Here is a 26,969-nt window from a genome sequence, read left to right as displayed (position 1 = left end):
ATCAGATGTGGACAGTATGCTACAGTTAATTTGTTGTTGTGTTCTACTATGTAAAAAAAAAACAAACCTCCAAACAAACAAACAAAACCCCATACAACTGTCTGTTTTAGAAATCTCATCGGCTGTCTCTTTTCGAAATTTCATTGGCTTAGGTTGTTTTTCAAAGCTAGCTTTAAAAAATATATGTGTAAAGTATTTACTCATTCTCTCGTAACTGCTTTTTCTTTTGCTTCTTGCTTTGCCTGTTGCAACACATAGTCCAATTTTTCACACCTTGTTTAGACTTATGTGTCTATTTTAACTGTACTGTTTTAAGTTTCCTACCTCCTTAAATCCACAAAGCACTTCAAGAAAGGATTTCCATGTATTATATTTTGTTCAGAAAGTCTTATCTCAGGCAGACATATTTGCCCATTTTCTTTTTTATTTTAAAAAAGTTTCATAATCATTGCACATGCAGAGTGCTGTTCCAATAGACTGGGTTAATATCTCTCCATGAAACTACGCACAATAAAACAGCTTCCAAAAAAAAAAAAAAGTTAACAATGCATAAAATGCTGATACAGTGCTTTAGAGCACTTAATTATTTCTTTCTTCCCCCTATTGTTTATCATTGTTTTGTCAACTTTCCATATCACTACCCACAATGCTTTGAGTTCGGTTTTCTTTGAACATTCCTTTCCTCTGAACTTACCATGAACTTGTGCCTGTAGCTTACCGCCATGGAATGCCACAGCCACTTTATAAAGGGGAAACAAAAATAACGCTTTGGTTGTAAAAAGTGCTAAAAACAAACTCAGATAATATAAAGTATGAAAAACATGTGTTCAGTTGCTGTTTTAGGCTGCAGTATGATGGTTGCTTTAAAAGAAGGTCGGTGTAATTTGTACATATTTAAACAGAATCAACATTTAAGTTTGTGTAAGGAGGAGGTAGAAAAAAAGAATTACGTTTTATAAGATTAGATGGACTGTAGGAGGAGAAGGATTGCATAAATATCAAATATGATACAGCAGAAGATAGGGTCCATTATCACATATGCAGTGTAGGATGATGTAGAGGATTGTTTGTTTTATGCAGAAGGACAGGAGGAGGGAAGCTTTTTTTTGTATGTCTGATTATTTCTTTGCATGTAGTGTTCTACTGGGAAATTATTGTACCTTCTAGGAAGAGTGTGTCATGAAACAGACTCTGCACTGGGAAACAAATCTTGGTTTCTCATTCCAGTTCTTCCAATGAATACAAGTGATTGAGAATATTCTGCAACAAGAATTGCTCAACTTTTATACTGTCAGGTGGTTATTTGGTAAAAGACGGATGCATGAACACTGATTGTGGGTTGTGGTCCAAGTCATGGCAATGTTGTATTCTTATAAAATGGGGATATTCAATTCTTTTTCTTGTATAGTAGCCCTCTTATCTTTGGGGATTATATTCTAAGATCTGTGATGGATGTATGAAACTTCAAATAATACCAAACCCTGTATGTGCAGATTTTTCTTGTATTATAATACATACCTGTGATGAAGTTTAATTTATAAATTAAACACAGTAGGAGATTAAGAAGTAATGGAACGTCCCCCATTGAGAGAGGTTGGCATGGAGGCATATGGAAGTTGCAGGATCTGGCTCCTGACTTAAGCAAGGCAAGGGGATCTTAGGGAGCAGACAGGGAAAGTACACAAATAAAATATATTTTCACCAGAGGGAAATGCAGGAATCTCTTATAGGTCATATGTGGGTTTTGGAAAACAGCCTTGCTTATGACCACTTTTGCTCCTGTCTCCCTCTTTGCCCTCTTTGCTCCCCACTCTACACACTAAAGATTTTCTTGCCAGGAGGAATATGGCCTCAACAGAAAGAGACTGAATTTGGTTATCTGAAGTAGAAGTTGAAGAAATTCTTCAGTCAGTATTGAAAGCATTACCAGTGCCCAAACAGGCACACATCTGTGGAATGAGCATATCACAGGAAAGCCAGTGTTGGGATGCTGGTCAGTACAGGATCTAATTACCCTGGCTAAGAAAAACTTTGTCTTTCTCATCTCTTCCTCATCTTCAGTTTTAACTTATTTGACTGTTAAAATGTGGCTCATATTTTTACTGACTAAAATTCCAAGTTGCTCTAAATTAAGATAGTTATATATTTAGTAAATGTATATTATGCATTTCTTGATGGCAGGAAAGATACATGTCTAGCACAATATCCTGTACATAGTACCTGTTCAGTAGATGTTTCCTAAGAAGCAAATGAGTAAAAGAAATTCTTTGATGTTATAAAATCAAGAGATAAAATTAAGCAACTCAGCAATTATGTGAGATCACAATGAATAAAATATACTGACTTTGGAGGGAAGAGATTTCATTAGTGCAGAATATGGCACTATTTAGAAGCATTGTAATTTGTGAAATGTTAGTTTTAATGGTGAGAAATCTTTCACTGCAAGTGGTAGAGACCCAATCTGAAATAATGTGGAGGAGAGGGGATTTGTTGACCGTGTAACTACAAAGTTTAGGAGTAACGCTGCAGGGAGAACTAATGCCATCAGAATGGGTATTTCTGTTTTCCACCACTCATTTTGTTTATCTCCATACTATCTTTAAGCACAGACGGCTCTGTTATGGAAGCACTTTAGGCTGAGCTGTTATCTCCAGAGGAAGGCATACTTTTTCTGAGGATAGATCTAGCAAATTTCTTGGCCCACTGGAGACTCTATGTTCTTGCCAAGTCACTCAGTGTGGCAAAGGAGACATGGTGCTTCCTTTGACTGGGCCTTGGTTTGATGCCTGCCTCTTTGGTGTAGAAGTTATACCTGCAGTCAAAGTGCCTCCTGTGTACTCTCTAAAATGTAAGGGCATTTTGCGTGTGTGTGAGGAGAGAGTGGGAGAAATGAGATGACATCAAAAACTGCAGCTCCATTGGCTCTTTGAGAGACTCAGGTTAACACTTTACGAGTGTCCAGGTGTATGGAAGTGTCAGTAGTAATTTCCAAGCCTTCCTAGAGCTTATAGGACATGAAGAAATCTTTCCTCCCAGGCAGACACCATACCACAGTATTTACAAAGCTCAAAACAAATTTACGTAATACCCTATGAGCCTCTTTTTCTAGGTATTAGAGTGCTTGAAAGTAATAATACTCTATAATCTTGTTTTTGGTGCTCCCCTCTACAACCACTCCTTCAGTAGCAGAGATCATTGGTGACTTCCTAATATCCAAACATAGTGTTTTTGCTGCACCATTGGACTTGTTGTCTGTGGGGAGTTGATGTTGTGATTCACACTTAGCATCTGGAAACTTTCCCTTCTCTTAACTTTGGAGATACTTTCTTTCCTGGGTGTTTTCTGCCTGACTCTGAGCATGCTTCCTTAGTCACTGCCATTAGCCCCTTATTTCTGACTTCCCCTTAATGTCTCCTTTCACTTCTAGTCTAGCATGGCTCTCTTCTCATTGTAAATGTTCTTAGTTAGTCAGTCCCATTCATGGTTTTGGCGTCTATGACCACCTTTCTATGTTCATATACAGCCATAGCTCTGCCATTGTTCTAATTTCTACCTGTTGAGCTAAACTCTATGGTCCATAAAGATTACAAATTGAACATTACCCTTACAGTATGTTTCCATTTTATTCTTAACATTTACCCTCAGTCTTAACTTCTAGTTCATATCTTGCCAGCATTCAATAAAGAATTAGGAAGATGATAATGAGGGTTGCTCCCTTTTCAAGGTTGTGACTACCAAAAAGACTTCAACTACCAGTGTTATAATTTTACCCCTCAGTTTTCTTGTCGTGTTTTACATTTAAAACATCAAAGAATTCAAAATTAATTACCACAGAGCTATGCTACCTTTAATCATATGTCTATCCTTAGCATGCTGCAGGGCCCGACAAGACAAACATAACTCATTCTTAATCAAGTGAGTGTTCTTATCAAACTAACTCCCACAATTTTCGTCAAAAGGAATATCACTTATTGGCTGCCTCATAAAGCATGTTTCAAAGGTCTATTTAACATTACTGCTTCTTTAGTCATGCTGACAACTATTTTAGTAATTTTGCAATTCATTTTCACAGAAACTTTTGTTACCTCAAACCAACTTCTTTATCATTTATTTTGCTTAAAATATAGCCTTAACATCATTTTACCCACCTGAGAACAATTATTTCACAATTTTCAGCCCTCCTTTAATTATATCATAAATCATAAATTACAGTATATAAGGACATGTAACATATTTTAGTACTACGACTTTGTACTCATTTTGTTTAGTTTTTATTTTGTTCTTTGAAGCATTCATATAATCATTATTTTAGGAAAATTTAAAACTATTTTATTATAAAAACACATGATCATTGTAGAAGTTTAGAAAATACTTATGAGTAAAAAAGAAAATCCTATTCACAAGTAACTACTTGTTAAATGCATCTAGAACTTCCTGTCTTTTATTTAGGCATATAAATGCTTTTCTTTTTTTAAAAACAGTTAATCATGCAGTGTATGTGTAAATTCTCTGTTTTTCTCTTTCAAAGTCTCAGCATATCCTAAATATCATGTTCAATTTGTTAGAATTTTCTTCAAGTGCAGAAAATTACTACTAGCAATACTGTCTTACCATCTAGATTGCTGTAAACATAAAAAAGTTCTAGCTGGTCATGGTGGCCAAGTCAGTATTTTGAATTCAAGGCCAGCCTGGGATACATAGAGAGCTCAAGGTCTGCATGGACTACATAATTGAACCTTGTCTCAACAAACAAAGCTGAAATGAATAAATGAACAAACAAAAAAGAGACAGCCCCCAACCAGAGTTTTCATAGTGTATTAATTTTGGATAGTAATAATAATAACTAACTTTTGTTAGCTATTGTTAGTTATTGTTACCTTTGGGGACTTTTCATGGGACAAGCTTTGTGCTTAGTGCTTTATAAGAATTATCTGACTCCTCATATCGCTCCAGCTGATTACAAGAAATAGATTCATCAAGAACTTGGGACATAAGCATGTCCCATTTTGATTAGACTCAAAGCTCTAATAAGTAATAGAATCACGCTTCCCTATCACGTCTTTCAGCTCTACTGTACTAAAAACCACAGCACAAGAGAGGGAGGACATTTTGAATATACTTCTGTAACTCTGTCTCTATATCTGTGTCTATCTGTCTGTGTCTATCCATCCCTTCATCTCTCTATCAGTGACACATGGAGCATGGTTGTCTGGAGATGTGCACTCAATCTGTCTATAACTGAAAATATGAGGTGGTATTGCACTGTTGTGAGGGAGCAAGGAAACCTTGAGCCAAGTGCCAAGTGGAAATATGAGAATAACTTTGCCCTGATGGTTCAGAGAGAAATGTGTGAAGTTCTTTTAAAAGCATGAAATGCTTTATAAAGTGTTTGTCCTGTTTCATTTCTGTGCTTATACATTGTCACCAAGAGCTGCAGACCTTGATAATTTTCTAGAGATATTATTGATATCAAGAGGTATATTAATTAATAATATATTAATTATTATTATTATCAGTTATTTACCTTAATTCTAGAAGCTTCTTTATTCAGGATTTAAGCAGCTTGCATGGAATACATGAATTTTATTAACTTGTTACAGGTATAACATTCTCTTCTTGGGTACCAAGCAGTGTATAGAACTTGAATAAGAAATTTGGTCAACAGATATAAAGTTTCTGTTCTGTGAGATGTATAAATTCTGGTCATTTACCTATGGTTAATTAATAATAGGTAACAACATGATATTGTGTGTGTTAAATATGCTAAGAGGATAACTCTCATATTAAGTGTTCTTACCAGAAAACAAAACCCACAAAAGAATACAAGCAAACTTTTGGAGGTTATGGATATTGATATTCTTTTTTTAAAAAATTATATTTTAGAGAGAATAAAACCAAGAAAAATAAAACAGAATAAAGCCAATCAAAACACGACACTGTAAAAGACACAGTATTTCAAAGCAAGGTAATAGGAAATAAACAATGTCTACCACAATGCCTCCCACTGTCTTCAAAATTGCTGCTCATAGTTTCAGACACAGTAAAATCAAACAAACAGAAATGGACTAGCACCAATAAAAACAAAACAATGAGTGCAATATAGGACTGCAGAACAAGATAACAGTAAATCCTAAATGGCCACCATACTGCATTTCCTCATCCTCAAAACAGTTGCACTTGCCATCAGACACAACAGAATCAAACAAGACAAAACAGAACAAAACGCAACCAAACAAAACAATGAAAATGATACAGGACTTTGAAGCAACACAATAGGGAATTGACAATGGCTACCATCTTCAGAAGGAAATCCCCCATATGCTACATTGTGTATTGTCATCCTCTGAATAGATGATCAGACTCTTGGCTGTAGGCCTGCAAAGTCAGTGAAATACTAACCACTACAAACATTAAGTTGTGTTTTACCTTATTAACTATCATCATAGCCTGTGTTTCTCTGGATCAGCTGGTCCCTTATGGGATGGGTAGGTGTGAGGAACATTGGATTTTCTTGTCTCCCAGCCCATTAGCCAGAAGGGGCTGAAGTCTGACTCTCCCCCATCAGCCTATGCATGGTGCCAACTTAGGAGGTCTTAACTTCTGGTTGAGTTCTTGTTCTTCTCCCCTGTAGTCTGCCAATGTCACCAACTCACAGGAGAGGGCTGATATCCGGCTCTCCCCCAGTCAGCATGTGCGTAGCTGGATATTGATACACTTATTGTGATAGTGGCATTAGTGTATGCATATGTCCAAGTTCGTCATGATGTCTATATTAAATGTGTATAATTTTTATGTCACTTATACCTTCCATTCTAAAGATAGAATGGAAGAAAATTATGGGTACTTTAGTCCATCAGTGGGCTGTGAACACACACACACACACACACACACACACACACACACCACTTGCCTCTATTATTATTGTTCTCAGTAGGTTTGTTACTGGGATGGAAAGCATCATAGTCTGAATATTCTGAGTTGAAACTCCACTTTTACTGTTTATTCTTTGATCTAAGGTTTATTACATAATCTCTTTGGTATTAGTCTTATCATTTGAAGTATAGACATAGATGTTATACAGTGGCCCAATAATGAATACATGTTCTAAAAAGCATTAAAACAACTCATACTTTTTGTTTGTCCTTCTATGGGGAGGGAAACACATTTTTACAACATCTTTTGCAAAAAGAACCAAAGCTATGCTTTGGATAATCTTCAATATGAAATACAGGGACAGAATTATAAAATTCTTGAGAAGAGAGATGAGACAGAATTCAGTTCAACTCTCCAGTCTTGAGATGAGTAGTTTTTGAGACTCATAATTGTGAAATATGCTAATTGGTAGAATGAAGATTCCACCGTCCTGCTTAGTATCTTAGTATAAATAACTTAGTGCTTGGGGCTGGCAAAAGAACTAACATTTATAGCACAATATTTTGTGAATGGTCCTTGAAAAAAAGTTATATGTCTGATTGACCTCTATAATTCAAATGAAAATTTAGTCCTGGAAATGGAGTTGCTCATATATCAGCAATGAAAATGTTGTAATATTACAAAATGATCTCTTAACTTCTAGGTCTAGGATCTTTTGTAATGCAACTCAGTTGTCCTCAACAAAGAGCAACACCAGCTAGTGTGATGGTGCACGCCGGTAATCCCAGCATTCTGAAAAGCTAACACAGGAAGATCGTGAGTTTTAGCCCAGCCTAGGAAACTTAGGTAGACCCCATCTTAAAATAAAATGCTAAAAAGGGATAGAGGATGTAGCTCAGTGTAAGGGCCCTTGCAATCTGCAATACCTTCCCTGCCAAAAAAGAAAACTGATCTTAAATGTGTGTGCATTTGTGCATGTGTGTGTAAGAGCTTTGTAAAAATTTTGCTTTACTTTATAAAACAACCATTTGTTTTCATTGTGTTGATGCTCTTAAGCTTAATGAATTTTACCCATTAAGTACAGACTCATTAATATCATACACATACACTTAGAATTTGCTTAAGTATTATTTTGTGGTAGTTAAATTTTATACTGCTTTTGAAAAGATACCTTCTTGTGTTAGTAGCAATAAAAGTATGGATTTACCACTTCTCATAACTGTATTTTGAAAGTTTTATAGTTCTTTGGAGACAGTCTCTGGAAGCCTTGCCAGTCAGCCAACACCCAAGATTAATAACATGAATGATTTGATAATTTTAGCTTCTTGCAAAAATTGTGTGTTAGATTTTCTTTACAGAATCATAGTGTATATTCCCCACTTTCTGATAACTTTTAGCTCTCATTTTAAATAAGATATTGATGTATACTTAATTGTGCCTGTTTCTAAAAGTGAATTAATGATAAGATAAATTTTAGGGTAAAATTTAAGGCAAAATGATATTAATAGATTTGGGGTTTTAGGACAATTTTCTTTAAAAAATTAAAACTTCATATTTGAAAATTTAGCATCTGGTAATTTGAGTTTCAGTTAACTTACTTGTGAGATAGATAAATATGCTGACAACAGAACCAGGTGTTATGGTGCACATCTGCAGTCTCCCCACTTGTGAGGCTGAGGCAGGAGGATCTCAGGTTTGAGGGCAGCCTGAAATATAAAGAAAGACTCCTCAAAAAACTACAAAAAAACTTCAAAAAGTCAGTGGCAGATTGATGTGACATTTCACCTTTATTGTCTTGTCAGCTTGCGAACATAAAGATGTATCTTGTTGTATTGGATACTGTTCATACAAACCTTCTTTAACCTTTTAGAGTTTAATAGAAAAAAAATAAAAATACCACAGGATAACATTTATATATTTACCTGCCTTAGATACTGAATGGAATATTTTGAACAACCTAAAAGCTCCTTTTTATAAAGCCTCCAGTTTTTAGTTGGAGGGCGTTGTGTTCATGTGATGTTTTTAAAATTCACTCCCTCCCTCCTTCTTCCCCCAGCTCTCAAGGGAAAATAGTTTGATCAGAAAGCAACACCAAGTATATAAATCATTCATCGTAATTTCCTTTATAGAAGATTTCACTATATCCATCTTCACCTCTCCATCCCCATTCAAATGTTGAAAGCAATTAATTTTTATCATTACATTATGGGCACTTACTAAGTGTCAGGGACTTTTTAAGTAATAAAATAAGTAACAATTATATGATTGCTCACTGTATGACTGTAGTGTTCCAGTAGCTTTACATACACTAGTGCAGCTATCTTCACAGCCACAAGACTAAGGCACACAAAGATTATTTATCTGGCCTAAGGTCTCACAGCTATTAAGCTTTTAAATGTTGATAGTCTGGTTTCCAGTCCTCTGCTCCCTTTACTATTATCTATTGCTCTGCACTTTCTCAAGTTGTAAAATGCTCTTAGAATTATGGCTTTCATGTTTACTTAGAAGTGACATACCAAGATGAGCAAACTATCTTTTTAGGACAGTTTCAATGACTTCTTAATTTTTTCTGTAGGCTAGTTGATCCTTGCCATGAAAGGGATGCTTTGTTTTCCTGTTATGTCTAGTTGGCACATTGATTTAAAATATAGACTTGACGTCTGGTAAAGACAGGTAAGTTTGTTTCTTTGAAACTCTGTGTAGAAGAGCTATTAGAGAAACATAAACTTTCCCTAGTTACTCAGATGGGTCGGAAAGGTCAGGCCTGGATGTTCCTGTAAAATCAGATTTTTTGCCTCTTTCAGTAATAGGTGATGGTAGAACATTGGATTCAGGTTAAAATGCATAATGTTGAGAGTTATAATACATAATTAATGTAGTCATAGCCTTTCTTCACTTTCATTGATGTTGAAAGATTAATTTTAACTTTCTCAAAAATAAATCCAGAATACAGTGTAGTATTTGGGAGGTTTATTGGCACACACCTCTCTACTATATGTTTTTCATTTTAGATCCAAAATCTCTACAGTCAGCAACAAAAGATGTGAAAAATCAATATTTAGGTTCTGAGACTTCTCAGTAAGGGTGTAAGGGCAGAGTTTTCTACCTTTTTAATTTGCCCCCTGATGTTTCTGGTTTCCTTGCCCTAGCTTTTCCTGAGATAGGAAAAGGAAGAAAGTTTTATCAACCCCCAGCGGATAATTCTCATTGTGGATTTCTGCCTGTTAGTCTTTTACTGTTACACACATTCACACCTCATATATTTTGCTCTAAAAGCAGAACATCTGAGATGATTCTGTGGTTGAAAAAGATCTCAAAGAGATGGAAGATGGATTTAATGTTGCCATTTTTAGATACTGCTGTAAATAGAATGGCAGCTGTCCTCAGATGCATAGCAGATATATAGTACATATGCTGAATAGAAACAGATAAAAGATTGCACTCGATTAATCCTCAAAAAGTAGCATTTTAGCCACAGAGTCAGCCCATCTAATTTTTAACCACACTGCATTTATTCTGTGTCCTCATGGCCTATAGTCTCATGTTTAGAAGGTGACTTAAGAAAAACTTCACTGTTATCCTCAACTAGGTTTAAAACAACCTGTAATGTTTTAGGTAACTGTATCCTTCTTTTTTAATCCTGTAAGGAATTCAAATCAACAAATATTTCTGCAAACGACTTAACTGTGAGGCATTTTTCTTGCTGATTTTGAGGAGAAGTATGACATGGTTCTTTCAAATAATGGTTTCTGTCATAGGAAAATCCGAAGCAGAAATTCACCATGCAATAAAATTGATAGTTAAAATAAATGCAGGATGATAGGTATCTTTAGTTCAGTAATAGGTGAGCATTTATAAAATACACTTGTTTTAGATACATTGCAGTTAGGTACTGTAGATTTCCTGGTAAGAATTAAACCCATCCTATCAGGAGTTTTCCAATAGAAATGACTTATAAACTAATAATTGCATTTAATAATTGAATATGTAGCTCAAAAGTTTAGCAGTAACATAAGAAGGAAAAATTAACTTCCCTGCATGGTACTGGCTTCATAGAAGAGATGAGGAGTGACTAGGATTATTAGGCAAGAATAGGAGTTTACTTGATAAATAATGAGGGCAAAGACAATGCAAAAGAAGGCATCCCAGAAAAAGATAGTATTGCCTCCCGGTAAAAAATGAGACTTTCTAGCATACTGGTGTCACTAAATTGTCTAAGGTTACTATTTTCCTATACACTTTCTGTCCGTTGTGAATCTAGCATATTCAGCAAGATGCCTGGGCCGAAAGTCAGGTATATTGTAAAGGTAAACTTGTATTTTTATGGTTTCAGCACCCTGCTTTGTCTTTAAGATGGAGCTGGCTTTTAATCCTGCCTGTGGAACTTGCTTTCCTGTGATCTTGAGCAATTTTCTGAATTGCTCAGACCTCAACTTCTTCAAGAGTTAATGTGAGTTCTGATATGTAATATGAACAGTACATTGATACATAGTGTAAAACAATGGTTTCAGTTATTGCTCTTTTGATGTTTTTGGCTGGTCTTTTTTAATGGGCTTCTTCACTGATGTATAAACATCCTTGCACTCCCTCCACACACCACTACTGCCATTCATTTCATCAAGTCTGGAGTTTTAAGGGATGAGGGAGAAGGAATTAAAGGAACTCCAGAATGGGAGTTTGGAGACCCAAATTCTGGTTCTCCTGCAGCCACGATGGCCTGAGATCCACATTCTTGACTAAAAATGCACACTGTGCCTCTATTCTTATCTTAAAAAGAAAGATTTGGGCTACGTGCTTTTCTGACTCATGTCCTCATCAGTATGCATAGCTTTTGAGGAGCAGCCCAGTAACTTAAAAGAGATAAACAACTTAATTCCAGTAAAAGACTGACTAAATCAGAAATTTTCTTTTACATTTTCTGCTTGGGGAAAAATTGTAGCAACTAAACTCATTTTAAAGAACGGTGATTTCCTCTTTTTTGTAAAAAATGACAAAGCTCAGAGTGAGTACCCCTCCGAAGTTCATCAAACATGAAGAAAGGTAATGGGTGGCTGGCCTTCTGACACATCAGGAAGGGAAAAGAAGGGCGTGGTCTGATGGTCTGGCTGCATGGTGTGATTTTGTGGTTTACTGGCTCTTACAAGTGGGGAGCACTATTGAGATTCTGTGGGTCATACCATTTGGAAAATGCCAGAGAATCATGTTGGTGACTGATGAAACTTATATCCTGAGAAAACTTGGTTGGTGTTGTTGGTGGTTCTTTCTACAAGTTAAATGTGTATTCATGAGTACTGAGTGTTCATTCAGTGTCTAGAGGGATACTCCCACCCCAGACTGTGGACAGTAGGGTCCCTGGGAGTGCTACGTCCAGATTCGACCCCAGCCCTTTGATGTTCCTTTCTTCTGTGACAAAATCTAACTGCTGTTTTCACTGCACATTAATTTAGTTATCATTTTGAAATGATAATGTGTAAAGCTTTGTAGTCTCTTAATGTTGACAGTTCCCTCTCCCCTCTATTTCCTTCCTTTGTTTCCGGCGTTGATCTGGTAACCAGCCACTTATCATACTGATTATCTTGTAATCGAAACTGTAAAAGCTCATGGCAGGTAAACCTATGGCAGGCAGATGGTCTCCCCAGCATGTCAGCTGTCTCCTTTTTTTGTAAGTACTACAATGTGGTGGTGGGAAGGGAGACAACAAAAACAACAACCCATACAGAAAAAAAGCCAGATCATACAATTTGAAATTTAACAGAATGTATTTGCTAACACTTTTGAAGTTGCCTTAAGACCAAAATTCATTATGGAAGCATCTTGTGTGGAGCATGAAGTGAAAGAGAAGGAAGGGAAACCCTAGTATTGGGAAGAACGCGGAGGTTTATAGCAGATTTGTGGAAGCCGTACTTGTGAGTTTAGTCTTCTGGTGGGCTTATTCTGGGGGATGGTGAACACAGGCACAAATGCCCCCAAGCTATTGGTTGCCTTTGCTTGTTCTCATAGTTGCCTGAGGGATAAAAAGAGCTTGTTTAAACAGTAGTATATTCCATAAAAACTAATAATTATGGCAAGGTTTTTCAAAAAGAAAATTACATTAAAGATGAATGAGGGTATATTGAAATAATTATGTTTTAAGGTGTGTAACATTAAAAGATATTGAATAGAATATCGACTGTTTTGTGGAAATAGCAATAATGAGATTCCTGTCACCTAATCTTACAATAATTGGGTTATTACTATGCAAATGAAGGTATTACTTTAAAAAAAGTAAGGAAGCAAGACAGATCCTTGAGGCAGTGTTTTATCTATTTTTAAAGCTGTGCTGCCAAATCTCCTTAGACTGAAGATCCTTTTCTAAACAATTCGGAGATGCTCATTTCATTATTTGCACCTGAAATTCCACTATAGTATTTTTCAGCTGCCACAGGTAGCAGACTGGAGACTGGTGATTTTATATTTTTTTCAGTTTTATGTAGAACCCAAAAGAATAATTAAATTGTACAATTATTGTCCTCTGTCATATTTTTAATGAAATGGAGTGAATTTTTCTGCCAAAAAGGCATGCGGAGTCCTTATCTTCACTTCCCATACAGCTCTGTCATTGCTGTGTTGTGTCAGGTGGTGTCTGTATGTCTCAAAAGCCAACAGGTCATTTTGGGTTTGCAGACCTCTTAGGACACCTTTGCAACTGAGAAAGTGATTTCATTAGTCCTTAGTCATACTCAAATCAATAGTCCATACGTTGCTGTCATCACCATGTCCGTTTAAGCTCCTATGGCACCCATCAAGTGAGCAGAAATATGTGGGACAATTGCCATTTTAGTTCATGACCCAGCTAAATACCTGTGTGTTCAGCAGGGAATGGTATTTCAAACTGTTGACTGCAGAGGCTTTGGGTAAAAGGCGATTGTATTTCCTGGTACTGCCGTATGATTTCTGCACACTGCTAGCTCTATGAAATATGATGTTTATAAAGAAGAATATGGAATTTCACTTTAGAAGTTCTCTAATATTTCTACATAGAGAAAGCATTAAAACAGCTGTAGATTGAACCTTATTGAAATCTCACAATGAAGTTTTTATAGTTTTAATACTGTTTGGTAGTATATACTGGATCAATCAGAGCCAAGTAGATTTGAGGAAATTACAAAATACAAATTTCATTTACTGCGTACTTTTGGTTCTAAGGATTAGGAGGTCAAGAAAATAGAAGCCTTATCAGTTTATTTCAGAATCAATTGCAACTTGAGAGACTTTTATAAATGTCATGGCCAACTGCTGTCTACCTTATGTCTTTTTTTATCATTCTTGAGCTCGAACCAGGCTCAGAGTGACCACTGCCATGTTGCATTTCTGCTGTTCTCTATTTAGTAGACAAATCTTAAAATAAACTTCCATTTATCTAAGAAGAGATTTGTGGGTTTTTTGTTATTAGGCATAGTTTATCAAATATATTATGACATTTCAAATAAATTACAAATCTGAAAATATTCTAATTCTCTGCATTTCAATCATGCAACTAATTTGGCTCTTATTAGACACACAGAATGCCAGCACATCATTTAGGTCCAGATATGTTTTTAGGCCTTTACAAGCAACCCTAAAATGTTACTCTCAAAGTTTGTTATGGGTTCAGGTACTTTTTCAGGTGAGCTATACACCAGGCAGATTCAGTTTCCCGGACTTCTTGATATAATGGTATATCCGTGCTGATATCTGATTTCCCAAGCTAGACAAGAAAGAGTTGCAGAGTGTTTCACTGGCAATTAATTGCTTTCTTCCTTAAGTGGCAAATGTTCCTTCTCACATTTCATCATGAAAACTACTCATAATTATCCCTCTTAATTTCAGTGGATTGAGACATGTAGAGAGGAACTAGATATTGATTAATATTATGAATGTTGATCATACTTTGTATTGATTTATTCCACTTACTCAAAATGGCTTTGAAATATGAGACATCACTCATGAGGTGTGAGTGAAGCTACCGCAAGGAGTATAATGAATAGCTTTCATTAGGAACACTAAACTTCCATCCATAGTCGTCGGTGAGTCCACTCATTTAGACTTCCATAGACCTTGCTCTTCTTGGGTTTTGTGGAATAGGTTTAACCTTGGCTGAGATTGTCATGCAGTCAACCTTTATAGACGGGATTATAGTGAGTTTTTAAACTGCAGCTATGGCGAACCTGCAGTAATGAAAAAACACTTTAGAAGAATGCCCTTTATTCAGCTTTGATGAGGATTGGTGATATTAAATACAGCTAACAATTTCTCTGATTGGAAAACTGTTGATTTGCAGAAGTAGGAAACATAAGAATTAGTATTTCTTCTGCTCATTCTGACAGAATCTATAAAGAAATAGCACTGTTAATATAATGAATGTCTTATTACCTTTTAGAATAAATCACAATACTTGAAACTAATAGATAATTAGCAACAATAACACAAATTTGTATCTTATTTACTTGTGCTGACTACCAAACAAGAAAACAGGAATGTGTTTGGGAGCAGGTAAATGCTTTACCATTATCTGCAACAGCATCCTAACTCCATCAAGTGGGAGGTAGTAAAACCTACCAATGTGGAGAGCAGCAAGCCAAGAAAGATGTCATTAATATACAACTTACACTGTATGAGAGCCTCATCAGAGCTACACATGGAAACATAGTGGCAAAAGAAATCACTTGCTTGGCTTCTGTGACAATCAGGAAAGTATTCTAATTGCTAGTACCAAATACATTAGTAATATACAGGTGCATAACATATTCCATTTTTTAGTTTTATATTGCAAAACAACACGTAAATACTAACAACTATCCTCCAAATTGTATACTTTGATGATTTATGAGAGGCAAACACTCGTGTAACATACATACAAGTTAAGAAATAGTTTGCAAACAATTCTAGTTAGCTCCTCCATGAAGTCTGGCCTGTTCACAGCCCCATGTCTGTCTGTAGAATAATTGTCTGAATGATGATATAATCAGTTCTTTGCATTTCATCAAGTTTTATCACCCAGTTATGCTTCTGTAGACACTATAATTTTGTCCATTAAAAAGTTCTTGATATGCCTTGAAGTTTCAGTTAGTTCTAGATTCTCCTCAATTTCTCCCTTTTCCTTATGAATTATCTATTGAAGAATCTGGATCATTTGACCTGGAGAAATTTCCACAGTGTGGATTCTGTTGATTGCATACTCATGGTGCAGTTTAACATGTTCCTCTTTCCTTTGTACTTTCTGTGAAAAGGCAGCTAGCTCTAGAGACTTGATCAGAAAGGTCTGATATGTTTTCTGGATTTTATTATTTTTTTATGTCAAAGAAAAAGACTAATGGCACAAAATTTCAAAATAAGATTGTGGTAGACTAACAACGGTTTGTACATTGCATATTGTTTTTTTCAAAGTAGTTGGTCATATTACAAGATATAGGCATGAAAAATTGATCAACTAATATAGGCACAAACCTTTCTTTTCAATGAACTAATAGCAATTAGCAGTATAACTGTCTTTACTATTTTGTGTATATATATGTATATTTTTCCCCTTTTTGTTTGCTGGACTTAAAGGTGGAGTGATTTTTTTTTTTATGAGAAGGTACATGTTGATTGACTTTTTTTTCATGTTAACAACCTTTTTTTTCTCAGTGCACAAACCATTAATTCATTGGGAGTTGCAACTTAGAAATAGACTCTTTCTATTGTCTTGTTTTTAATATATTAGCTGCAATAATTTTATGAAAATACACTTCCCAGCCTATTTGTGTGAAGTTCATATAGAAAAACGAGGATAGATACTTGGGTATGTTTTTTTATTTACTCCATTCTGAAGAATAATGAATTGACTTCCTTTCATCCTTAGATGGTAACTAAGTATTGTGAATACCTCAAATATTGTGAATTCACAAATTGAAGCATTTTAATGGGTTTGATCCATTCAATTTTATCCTTTAAAAGAATAAGATCAAAGAAGAATGAGGTCAGATTGCATCATCTTTGATTAGTGGGAACTTCCTTAAGTTGGTTTTTGAGTACTTTGATATAACTGTAGTCTTCTTTGATGCCTCCTGCTCCATCATTTCTCCAAGAATCCATATGTGCTGCACACCAGACCTGTTCGTTTGTCCTGGTGTGGTCATTATTTACAGGCCTAAGACTAAGAGAGTTACTTTATGTGCTCAAAATTTTCAACCTCAGTTCTCAAATACGAATTTTGAAATATCAAATTTTATGTCAGAACTAAGACATTTGAAATCACTCGAGTGCATATGAGGTCTGCCAGAACTATTACTAATAGTTTTTGAGAATTCCATTCAGGGACAGAAAAGTAACATCTTGCAACCATCAACCATAATGACTAGTGGTGCTCAAACCTGCTACAAGTCATGAATTGACAACGTCTTATGCAGAGTTACTTGCAATGCTTGTTGTTTTAGCATGATATTTCAGCTTGATATTTTCAGTTACATAAATATTGTTTCATCTTGATCATGACTTATTAATGCTTATCTGCTGCACTGGTTTCCTTAGAAGTTGTCATATGTACTGTATTAATACATACTTGTGCTATGTAAACATTTATAAATTACTACTGTAAAATAAAGGAATTATCATTATTTTATAGTGCAAATACAGCTCATATCAAGATTAACTGAAATTGTTAATTGCAATCTTAAATTTTGCACTCCAAAGCAATATTTGCTGATGAAAAATAGAAACTCACAGGATCTGCTACATTTGCTAGTTTTCACAACCTTCTTGGGACTGGTCATAATCTATAATAAAATCTTCCCATTAATTTGACCAGGAAGTAAAATGTCCCTACTCTTAACAGCTGTGTATGATGAGAGAGGAAGGGAAAACATACTGAAGCTGTGGGACCAGATGTTTTCTGTTCATAAGAAGCTTGCCCGAGAGAGTGACTGGTTGTAAGGTGAAGACTCATGGATATATTTGCTGAGCTAGTCCAAGATGTCTGCCTAGGAAAACATTTGTCCACTCTAGAGAGAATAAACCAGAATGAACTGAGCGATAGATGCTGAAGACCTGGTTTAAAGAACTCCTGAGATGAAAGTGTGTGGATCCTGTTATCTCTGGCTTCTAGAAATCTAGGACTTGTCCTACTCTTGCTTGGGCCTGTCTGCAGACCCTGTTCATCAGGTTCTTCTGCCCTCTGAGTAGTAAGTAGAGACCACCCAGCTTCATAGCATCTCCGTCTTCCACTTTGCTTCTCTGACCCGAGAATTTCAGATTTCCAAAATGAAGTTTCTGTAATTTTTGATGTTGTTATATTTTATGTTAGGTGCTGTTTAATTTTTTTTTATGTTGACATACAAACCTATGTTTTGTTGTAACGCTCCATTCCTAACTTCTGGAATGCAATTCTCATTTTAAATCTTTCTCTACTAATGACTTTTCCGACTTTGAAGTAGTTAGATCACAGCTCCTTTATTAGGAAGTTTTAATGACTTTGTTTTCTCACATCGTCTAACAAAGTACATTGTGAATATTGCTCAACAAAATATTTATTTTGACATAGTACTTAGAGATGGGTTGAAACGATGTTAATATTAGATCCAGGAAATTTCATCTTATTCACAGAGGAGGCTGGAATACAGTTACTGTGTAAAGTTTGGAATAAGAACTTTAGGAGGAAATTTAGCAATCTAACCCAGAGATTGGTATGTTAATCTACTATCTTTATCCATTCAGTTTTTAATATATCAAATGAGGGGGGAATTTGCAATGACAGTTTGATTTTTAGGTATAGAACTGAGTCTATTCTTGACAATTTTGCTTCTAGTCAGAAATAATAGTTTTGTGTTATAAAAACTTTAAAATACTATTTGCTTGCGTATCCAAACTAGGTGTCAGTTGTCTTAGTTATTCTTTGATCCATAGTGGTACTTAGCTAGAAAAGAGAACAAGTCTTCCTACACAAAATGTGACCTATTAAGAATAAAAAATGGATTAAAAAGCTTTTTTTCCTTGTAAAAGTTTGTGATCTATGTGAAAACGTTTAGCCTGTCCATTTACTATTATTTTTAACTTGATAAAGCCAACATTTATATTTAGTCCATGAAGTTTGGCAAATGGGTATATCTGTTTTTCTTTTTAATATTAAAGACAACAAACATTTTTCTAAATTAGCAAGGGGATTTGGACAGAAAAATAGTGAAAAATGTTAGAAGATTTTTATTATCTGTTTTGGTTTTAGCTACTACTTTGGACTGTTACTCTCTTGCCCTTTTCCACCTCACTTACAGGAAGCAAACAAAGAAGAATAATTTGCATTGGCTATAGAAATGCCTCTAAAATCTCTGCTGTAAGTGTGCTGGGGATTTGGAGTAGAAATCCTGGAAAAGAGAAAGAGCAGGGGTAAAAGCTCTGTTGACCAGAGATTCTTATAGGCGTGTGGTGACGGACCAACATTAGATGTGGGACTATACATTCCAGTGTTCCTCTGTTCTCTAGAAGTAAAGGTTAGAAGTGCAGTAGTTGTGTCTCATTCCAGAGGTGGACACACTGCCGGCTTAGATTTTTTTTTCCAATTCAGGTAACTTCTTTATAGAGAATTCAGCATCTTCGTTCCTTTTTTCTTACCCTTTGGTTCATATGGTGGACCATATGAACCTTGAGTGAGAGGAAGATACATAGCTACTTGAGTGAGAGGAAGATACATAGCTTTCTACATAGCTGATAGTAAATGGTGTTTTATCATCTGGCCAGTGCACTGGGCTGTAACACAAGGGCATTTGAACTCTGTCTTTAGTGCCCAGGATTAACACATTCAAATCTCAGCTGGCAACAAGTCAAGGAACTCAGGTTAGCTTGTGAACCAAGTGTTTCCCTGGTGTAAACACAGTACATGTACTTGTCTGAGGAGGTCAGCTGATAAATGCTAATTTTTTCCCCCAGTGGGATCAGGTATTTGTTCACATTTCGGCAGTATCTAAGTGAAGGCAATTTAGATGTTTAATCAAATCAAAATCTATTCTAAAAAATAGGAAGATCTCATTATAGATTCACAGATCTGTGTATTTGTGTGCTGAAGGATAATAATAATACTGGGATATGTTTCAGAGAAAAGAGATGAGTGAAAGTAAAAAAAAAATTAATGGATTTGAGCCCAAGTAAATGAAACTCTATTATTTAATTATAGTATCTGACTGTGAATATAAATGGGAGATGAGCAAGAATTTTTTCTCCAGTTTGGATGATAGAATTCATGACTAAAAGGGAAAGTCTGTCACTCAGCTACACACTAGAAGTTTGATCCTTCATAAAATGAATCAGGGAATATAGAAAATATTTTGGGAATCAAGGACAGTCTCTTTTGTACACATTCATGTGTTTTTATATCTAAAGTGAGCAAAACTGTATAATGTGGAATAAATGCCTGTGTCCATCAAATTTTTAACTCGGTGGTAGTCTGGATAGGTGAGAACAAATTCCCTGATACACAGTGGAAATGGACATGCTAACTTACCATTTCATGTTTGGAAGCTGTTGCAGGCTAGTGTTTGAAATATCGATGCTTGAGCCATTTATTTGTTATCTATTGCTACTTTTGGCAAGTGAGTAAGTTTAAACCCCAGTGTCCTGGTTAAATTCCAATGTAGATGAATGGTGATATTCCATCTGCCATGTTCTTATTTTGCCTTCCTTAAGGAAATGAAGCATAACTAAATTCCAAGCAGACTGTTGACACACTTTGGGTAGAAAGTTAGTATTTTTTTCTCACAATGTAGTACATTGATATCTGACCTTGGTTCTAGCTTAGCTCTGTCATTTGAGTTACCTGTAACCTTCTGAAGGCCAACTTCATTTCCCTGAAACACACTTTTTATAAAAGATGGACACTGAGCTTATTGTTAAGCCCACTTAAAATTTTTATTTGTGAGCTATTGATGATCCATGCAATGATAAATAAAACCAAAGGAAAAGTCTAGAGGCTTTAAACACTTTTCAGATTTCTACTCAACTTCAATGAATTAGAAAACACATTATCTTAAAAAAGTTGTTCCAGGATAGTATACAGTAAATCAAATGATAGAATATTTGGTGTTTTAAATCAGATGTTTTCCCCTGAATAATCCAGATAATTTCTCCGTTGCCTTTTTTTTTTTTGCAAGAGATATGGATATATGTCTAGTAATAAATGAGAGAAAAAAGAGAGAGTATTTCACATAGGAACGTTAGTTCTGTGTTTACATTCCTCATATATGAATTTTAACACTTTGCCGAAATTTCCCATAGAGCACTGATTCATGACAAACTTCACTTGGGCTAGTAACATGACGTCAGCAGCAGAATTTTATCACTTATGTACATGTAATGTTCTATTAGTAGAGTGACAACTAAAAATGCTATACCAAGAGACACTCAAAAATACTATAGATGTGTCAAAACTGAGTTCTAAAAAAGACTGGAAAAAGTAATGAAAAATATGAAATGAAAAAATAGAGGGGGGAAGCCCAGAAAAGAAAAAGTAAAATTGAAAACATGCCCCAATGTATCAATAAGTACATTAAATATAAATTATCTCAATACAACAATTAAAAGACATTGTCAGAGCCTATTGCAGAGCAGGACCCAAGTGTACATGTTATCTATAAGGAACTTTATTCAATATAATAATGTGGGAAAGTAGAAAAAGGTGAAAAAACATTAATGAAAACTGGAGCTGCTTTATTAGTGTAAAAAATAGCCTTCAAAGTAAATAAAATTATCAGTGACACAGATTATTACTTTAATAAAAAGTTGCACCACTGAAATGACATTGTAATCCTAAATGTGCACCTATAAAATAAGTGCAATACAAAATATAAGAAGCAAAAACTGACCAAATTGAAAGAAAAATAGACAAACCCACAATTATAATTGAGCATGCTTCCTCTTTTTTTTTGAAAAATCTTATTCATGTCCTTACTCCGTTATCTAAATTTATTTTTTTCTCCCATTAGAAACAGTTTTTATATTTTTATGTTTTTATTTTGGAGCTTTAAAATTCTTCACTCTGCTTCCTCTCTTCTCATATTTGGAGCATTTTATTTAAAAGTAAATCAGTCTAATTCAACTGTTTTATTTTTTTTCTTCTGCTGATAATTCTGTTCCTGCCCATGTGGGATTTTAATATATTACGAGTTTTGAAGTAGTAAATGCATTACTGTGTTACACTTAGTTTATGGAAGTCCATCAGTATTTCCCAAACCAGCCAAGACCTCAAAGCCTTGCCATCATCATTACATACCATGATCTTCCTAATAAATGACTTGGTGCCAATTCTTTTCTAGGCTTTTTAATCAGTTTTTGGTATAAAGACACACTTCAAGAGGATTCTTAGAAGTCTTGGACAAGCCTTCCACATGTGGCAGGTATGTCTTTTGTTTATGTGTATAAGAAATGTAACTTTCTTTATTCTTCTACAGCCACACTGAAATTCCATTTGGATCCTCCATGTATGCTGTGTAGTAGCAATCTGAGGTTGCATAGATGTTCAAGAAGGTTATGAGGTGCTTTCTCAGATAGTCATTGTGTGTACGTCATTTTTTGTCTTTTAAATGCTTCCAAGGTGTCTTCTTGGATTTCAGTTGGGCTCCCTCACACTTGCCCGCCATGAGCTTCATGAAAATATGCATCCTTTCAGCCTCTATAAACAGGAAGAGATGTAGGTACATTTCAGAGTCTGGAGCTGCCCATTATTTAATCTTGTCTTTCAGATTTTCAGGGCCGAAGTCACGTCTTTAGTTCATTGGATCTGTATAAGTCAAGGGAATACATTTATTCCTTCTAAGTTGTTCCTCCAAAGCTTTTCTGTCCATGCAAAAACAACCCTTTCCATCTCTTTGCTTGGCAGGGGGAAGGACTTGGTATAGGGCAAGTGACTGTATTAAAGAATTTTATAAAGTTTTTTATCCTCCACTCTTTCATCCTTGATGTCTTCCTGATAAATTTTAGAACTAGCCAGCTTACTCAAAATTTCTGAATTTTGATCTGATTTTTTACTTTTGAAATTTCATATCTGTTATTGAAGGTGTCTTGGTTGAATATTCTAATGTCTTATTGTTTTATCCCTGCTAGGGAGAGTTGAGGCAGTGGAGTGTGAAGTGTGAAGGGTAATATCAATTGTTGCTCCTAGGTCCCACTAATGTTTGTTTGTGTTTAGATTACCATCAATTTTCCACTTAGCGGGATTTACCTGTGCTCTTAATTTAGTTCACACATAGGAGAGTCCCTTCTAAACCTGTATTCTTGAACGGGAATCATTTCGGAGGGCATCAGGCTCTTAAAAACCCCAAATCTAATCATTGTTACTCTCCTACGCCCCATGCTTCCTGCTGTGAGGATAGTATATCTGCTGGGTTGACTGCACAGGGAAAGAAGCAAGTTTCAAGGAAGTGAGGCAACATACTTCAACTATTATGCTCCATATGGTAAAAATACTCTTTGTCCTCTTTGAGCACTTACCATATGATTTTTAATCTTTATAATGGTACAGCATGTATTTAGCATTGGGGGAACCATATAATAACCACTTTGCTAGGGCAGCCATTCCAAAGTTCCACAGGCGGGAGGGCTTAAACAACAAAAATTTATTATCTTACAGTTCTGCAGAATAGTAGTTCTTTTTTTAAATTAATCCTTTAAAAAATTCATGGCTCACTTTTGGTATGCGCAATGCTTACATTTATCATAGGGAATTTGTACCTGTATATAGTATATCTTGATTCATATTTTTCCCATTCTCTTTTCCTCCCTTCAATTCATATTCACATTTACTTAAGTTTTGTTTTCATTTTTTCCTTCTGTTCTGCCTCCTCTCCCTTGATCCCCTTCCTATTTGAACATTTTCTTTCTACTTCCCAATATCTATCATCTGGAGAATAGTAGTTATAAATGAGGATATCTGGAAACTTGTTTCCTTCTGAAGGCTGTGAGAGAAGTAATCTTTACCAGCCTTCTTTCCTTGGTTTACAGATGATCATCTTTTCTCACTATCTCTTTCCATCTTCTTCCCATACATGTGCTGTGATTTTGATGAGTGTTTCCTAAAGGCTCATTTATTAAAGGCCTGATCATGAGGGTTGCACTGTTGGAAGGTGGGTGGAACATTTTGGAGCTTCATGAGAAGTTATTAGGACATTGATAGTGTGCTTTGAAGCAGATTGGGGCCCTCCCAGTCTGCTCCTTTCTATTTTACTTCCTGGCTCATGATGTAAGTGGTTTGTTCCACTATGTGCTCTCTACCATGATGTACCACCTTTTCCTGAAGCCGAAAATAGTGGAGGCCAAATAATCTTGAATTAGAACTTCCAAAATCATAGCCAAAATAAACCTTTTCTCTTATTAGTTAATGGCCTCAGGTGTTTTGTTATAGTGATGGAAAGCTGACTAATACAGTATATCTACAATTATGTCCAAATTTCCCCTTTTTATGAGGATATTAGTTACATTGGAGTAGGGCCTACAATAATGACCTCATTAACTAGTTAATTACCTTTGCAAAGACTATATTTCCAAATAAGTTTACATTCTCAGGTACTGGAGTTGGAACTCCAACATATGAATTTTCAGAAGGACACAGTTCAACTCACAATAGCAGGGCTCAAAGAGGCTTAGTTACTTCAAGGTTACACAGACTTGGAAAGATCAGATTCCATGCTATGAGTATGTGCCTCTAAAGCTTGTGTGCTTTCTACTATTCTATGCTGCATCTCAGACAAGTACTAAATGCAGATTTGTGCAACAAGGAGAATATTCTCTTTCTTTTAAGCAACCAAACCCAGTGTGGGTGAGCCATAAATCACCCAACAAAGGAGCTAGTTAGACATAAGATTGTACCGTCACATGAACTAAGAATAACAAGCCTACTGTGTCTATGGAGAAGTTCAAAGTACTATCATTGTATCATTGGCTAGAGAATGAATTTGTTCCTGAACTCAAGATATAGATTATGCAAGATTCCAGTGGTTCCCAAGCCACTAAAATGGGATCAGCTTGAGTTTGGTGGTATTATTCCTATGGCCTGTGGTGTGCATTTTTGGTGTTCTTGACCTGTATTTATGTCCAAGTATGCTATGTGTGTGGTCTTCTTCACATCGGGCATAGTTAAAAAAATGAGTGATAGAACAGCATATCTTAATTATACAAAAGAAAAACGATAAACTGTTATAATGTTCCTGCCAGCATGTACTAGATAATGATAATGCGAGCTTAACTAGAATAGAATAGAATATATTCAAATTCAGTGGGGATTTTATTTAGGAGGATTTTCAGATTGTTTAGAATATTTTCCTTTTAAAAACAATTGTTGTTGCATCCTAGATGGGAGATAGAAATTATAATAGTGATTTGGAAATGTGATTTTGTGCACATAAGCATAATTTGAGTCTTATAATATTTGTCACTGTTTTATTCCACATGGTAAAAAATTGTTATTATTCCTTTCAGTTAGGGCTAGAAGTATACAGAAATGTCCATTATAAGATTTTTCTTGCCAAAACTCTCATGGATACTCACTTACTGAGAAATATATATACTGAGAAATATTTAAGAGAAATACACTTTAATAAAGTAGTAGTAAGGATAGTTAGCTAAATGTGTACTAGGATCTAAGTACACATGATTCCAAGTAGAGTATACTTGTGGGCATGCAAATAAATTTGGCCCAAGAGTAGAGTTTTAAAAGAATTGGAGAGAAGAGCTAATAAAAATGAGAGTGGCTTCAAAAAAGATGTTATCAATTAAAATTTCCATTACTAAAAATATAGGATTTAAAAGTGATGTTTTAAATTAAGGATTAAAAATGCTGGCAGTACCGCTAATCAAACACCAATACCAGCAAACTGCAGAATTAGCCTTTAGTAATGTGCTCCATAAGGACATTTTGATCAGTTAGGGACTGCATCTATGATTATAAAGGAGCTTGAAAATTCCTGTCACCCATGACATCACAATGGTTCTAATATTGTGGCAGAGCACCTGTTTGAGATGGTGCTATTGCACTGCCATATGAAATGCTGTATGAAAATGTAACACATGCAGTTATGTTTTGTGCTAACTGCTTAATAATGATATTAGGTAGTTGTTACTGGTTTATTAATTTTACCATACTATATATTATTCTAGAATGTACCATGCAAGAACTTGTTGAAAAATTTTACTGTAAAACTGTGCAATATGATTCTGGCAACAGCCTTATATGTCTTACTGATTGTACTATGAGACCACATACAATTAATGGACTGTACCATTTAGATTTGTGTAAGCACACTCTAGGATGATTAAACAAGGACAAGATCATCTAATGATGCCTTTCTCAGAACGTATCAGAACATATATAAGCACTGTGTGACTGAATTTCCTTCTCTTTTTTTCACTAAATTGCTCAATTGAGAAGTACTGAGTATTTCAGAGTAGGTCCTTGGGAACTAGGTGGCTAGGACTAGGTTTTTACCTTTAAGAATTTATCAAAAGAACCAGAGAGAGTATGAGTCCTTATACAAGGTGACATGCAGTACTGCAAGTGAGTGGACAAAGAGGTTGCTGTTAACTCTGTGGGCAGGTCTGGGACACTTTGAAAGGTAAGTTGCAATAGAAACTTAAGTAGAAATCTGTTAGACAGAAAGAGGAGCAAATACATTTCACTGAGAGAGAAGGACATCTGCTAAGGTATGGGAAGATGAAAATAACATTACAAGTAACTGTAAATAAAGCAGTATGTCTGGAACAACAGAGAATGAGATTGGAGAAGTAGGTGGGGTGATAGCATGAGAGGATCTGTGCCAATTATCTTATTGGCAGGATAGGTTTTCAAGTAGGGAAGGAATATGTTTAGAATTTTATTTTAGAAAAAAAATTAATCTGCACAATGTGATGGGATGGTTAGTTTAGAAGTTGCAAACTTTAGAAACTAAGAATTGGTAGGGAGCCAGATATACTGGGAGGCTGATAGGAAGCTGAAATAAATGAAGCTTGTGTGGGCCTCTAGGAGTATTTTGGTAGGGAACCTGAAATATGTTCTCAGGATTTATATTTACTGTTACAAATTTTATAAAAAATATTCAGCTTCAGTGAGTTACGAGCATTGTTTGTCT

General features: G+C 35.4%; 1 protein-coding gene across 8 annotated transcripts in view; it reads left to right on the top strand.

Annotated features, from left to right (window-relative positions):
* Sox5 (SRY-box transcription factor 5) overlaps window positions 1-26,969 on the top strand; it is a 921,295-nt gene that overhangs the window by 116,409 nt on the left and 777,917 nt on the right. For 5 of the 8 annotated variants that reach the window (XM_063238384.1, XM_063238383.1, XM_063238382.1 and 2 more), the window contains exon 2: window positions 22,167-22,247. The exons of the other annotated variants lie outside the window; for them this stretch is intronic. The gene's annotated coding sequence lies outside the window, so the exon portion shown is untranslated. The remainder of the gene's footprint in view (window positions 1-22,166; window positions 22,248-26,969) is intronic. 8 annotated transcript variants of the gene reach the window in all.

Source organism: Cavia porcellus, unplaced genomic scaffold (assembly GCF_034190915.1).
Source record: "Cavia porcellus strain 051 isolate PalLab524CR breed Dunkin Hartley unplaced genomic scaffold, mCavPor4.1 scaffold_27, whole genome shotgun sequence".
Classification (NCBI taxonomy): domain Eukaryota; kingdom Metazoa; phylum Chordata; class Mammalia; order Rodentia; family Caviidae; genus Cavia; species Cavia porcellus.
Note: the sequence above shows the minus strand (reverse complement) of the source record. Positions and strands in the feature narration are given on the sequence as shown.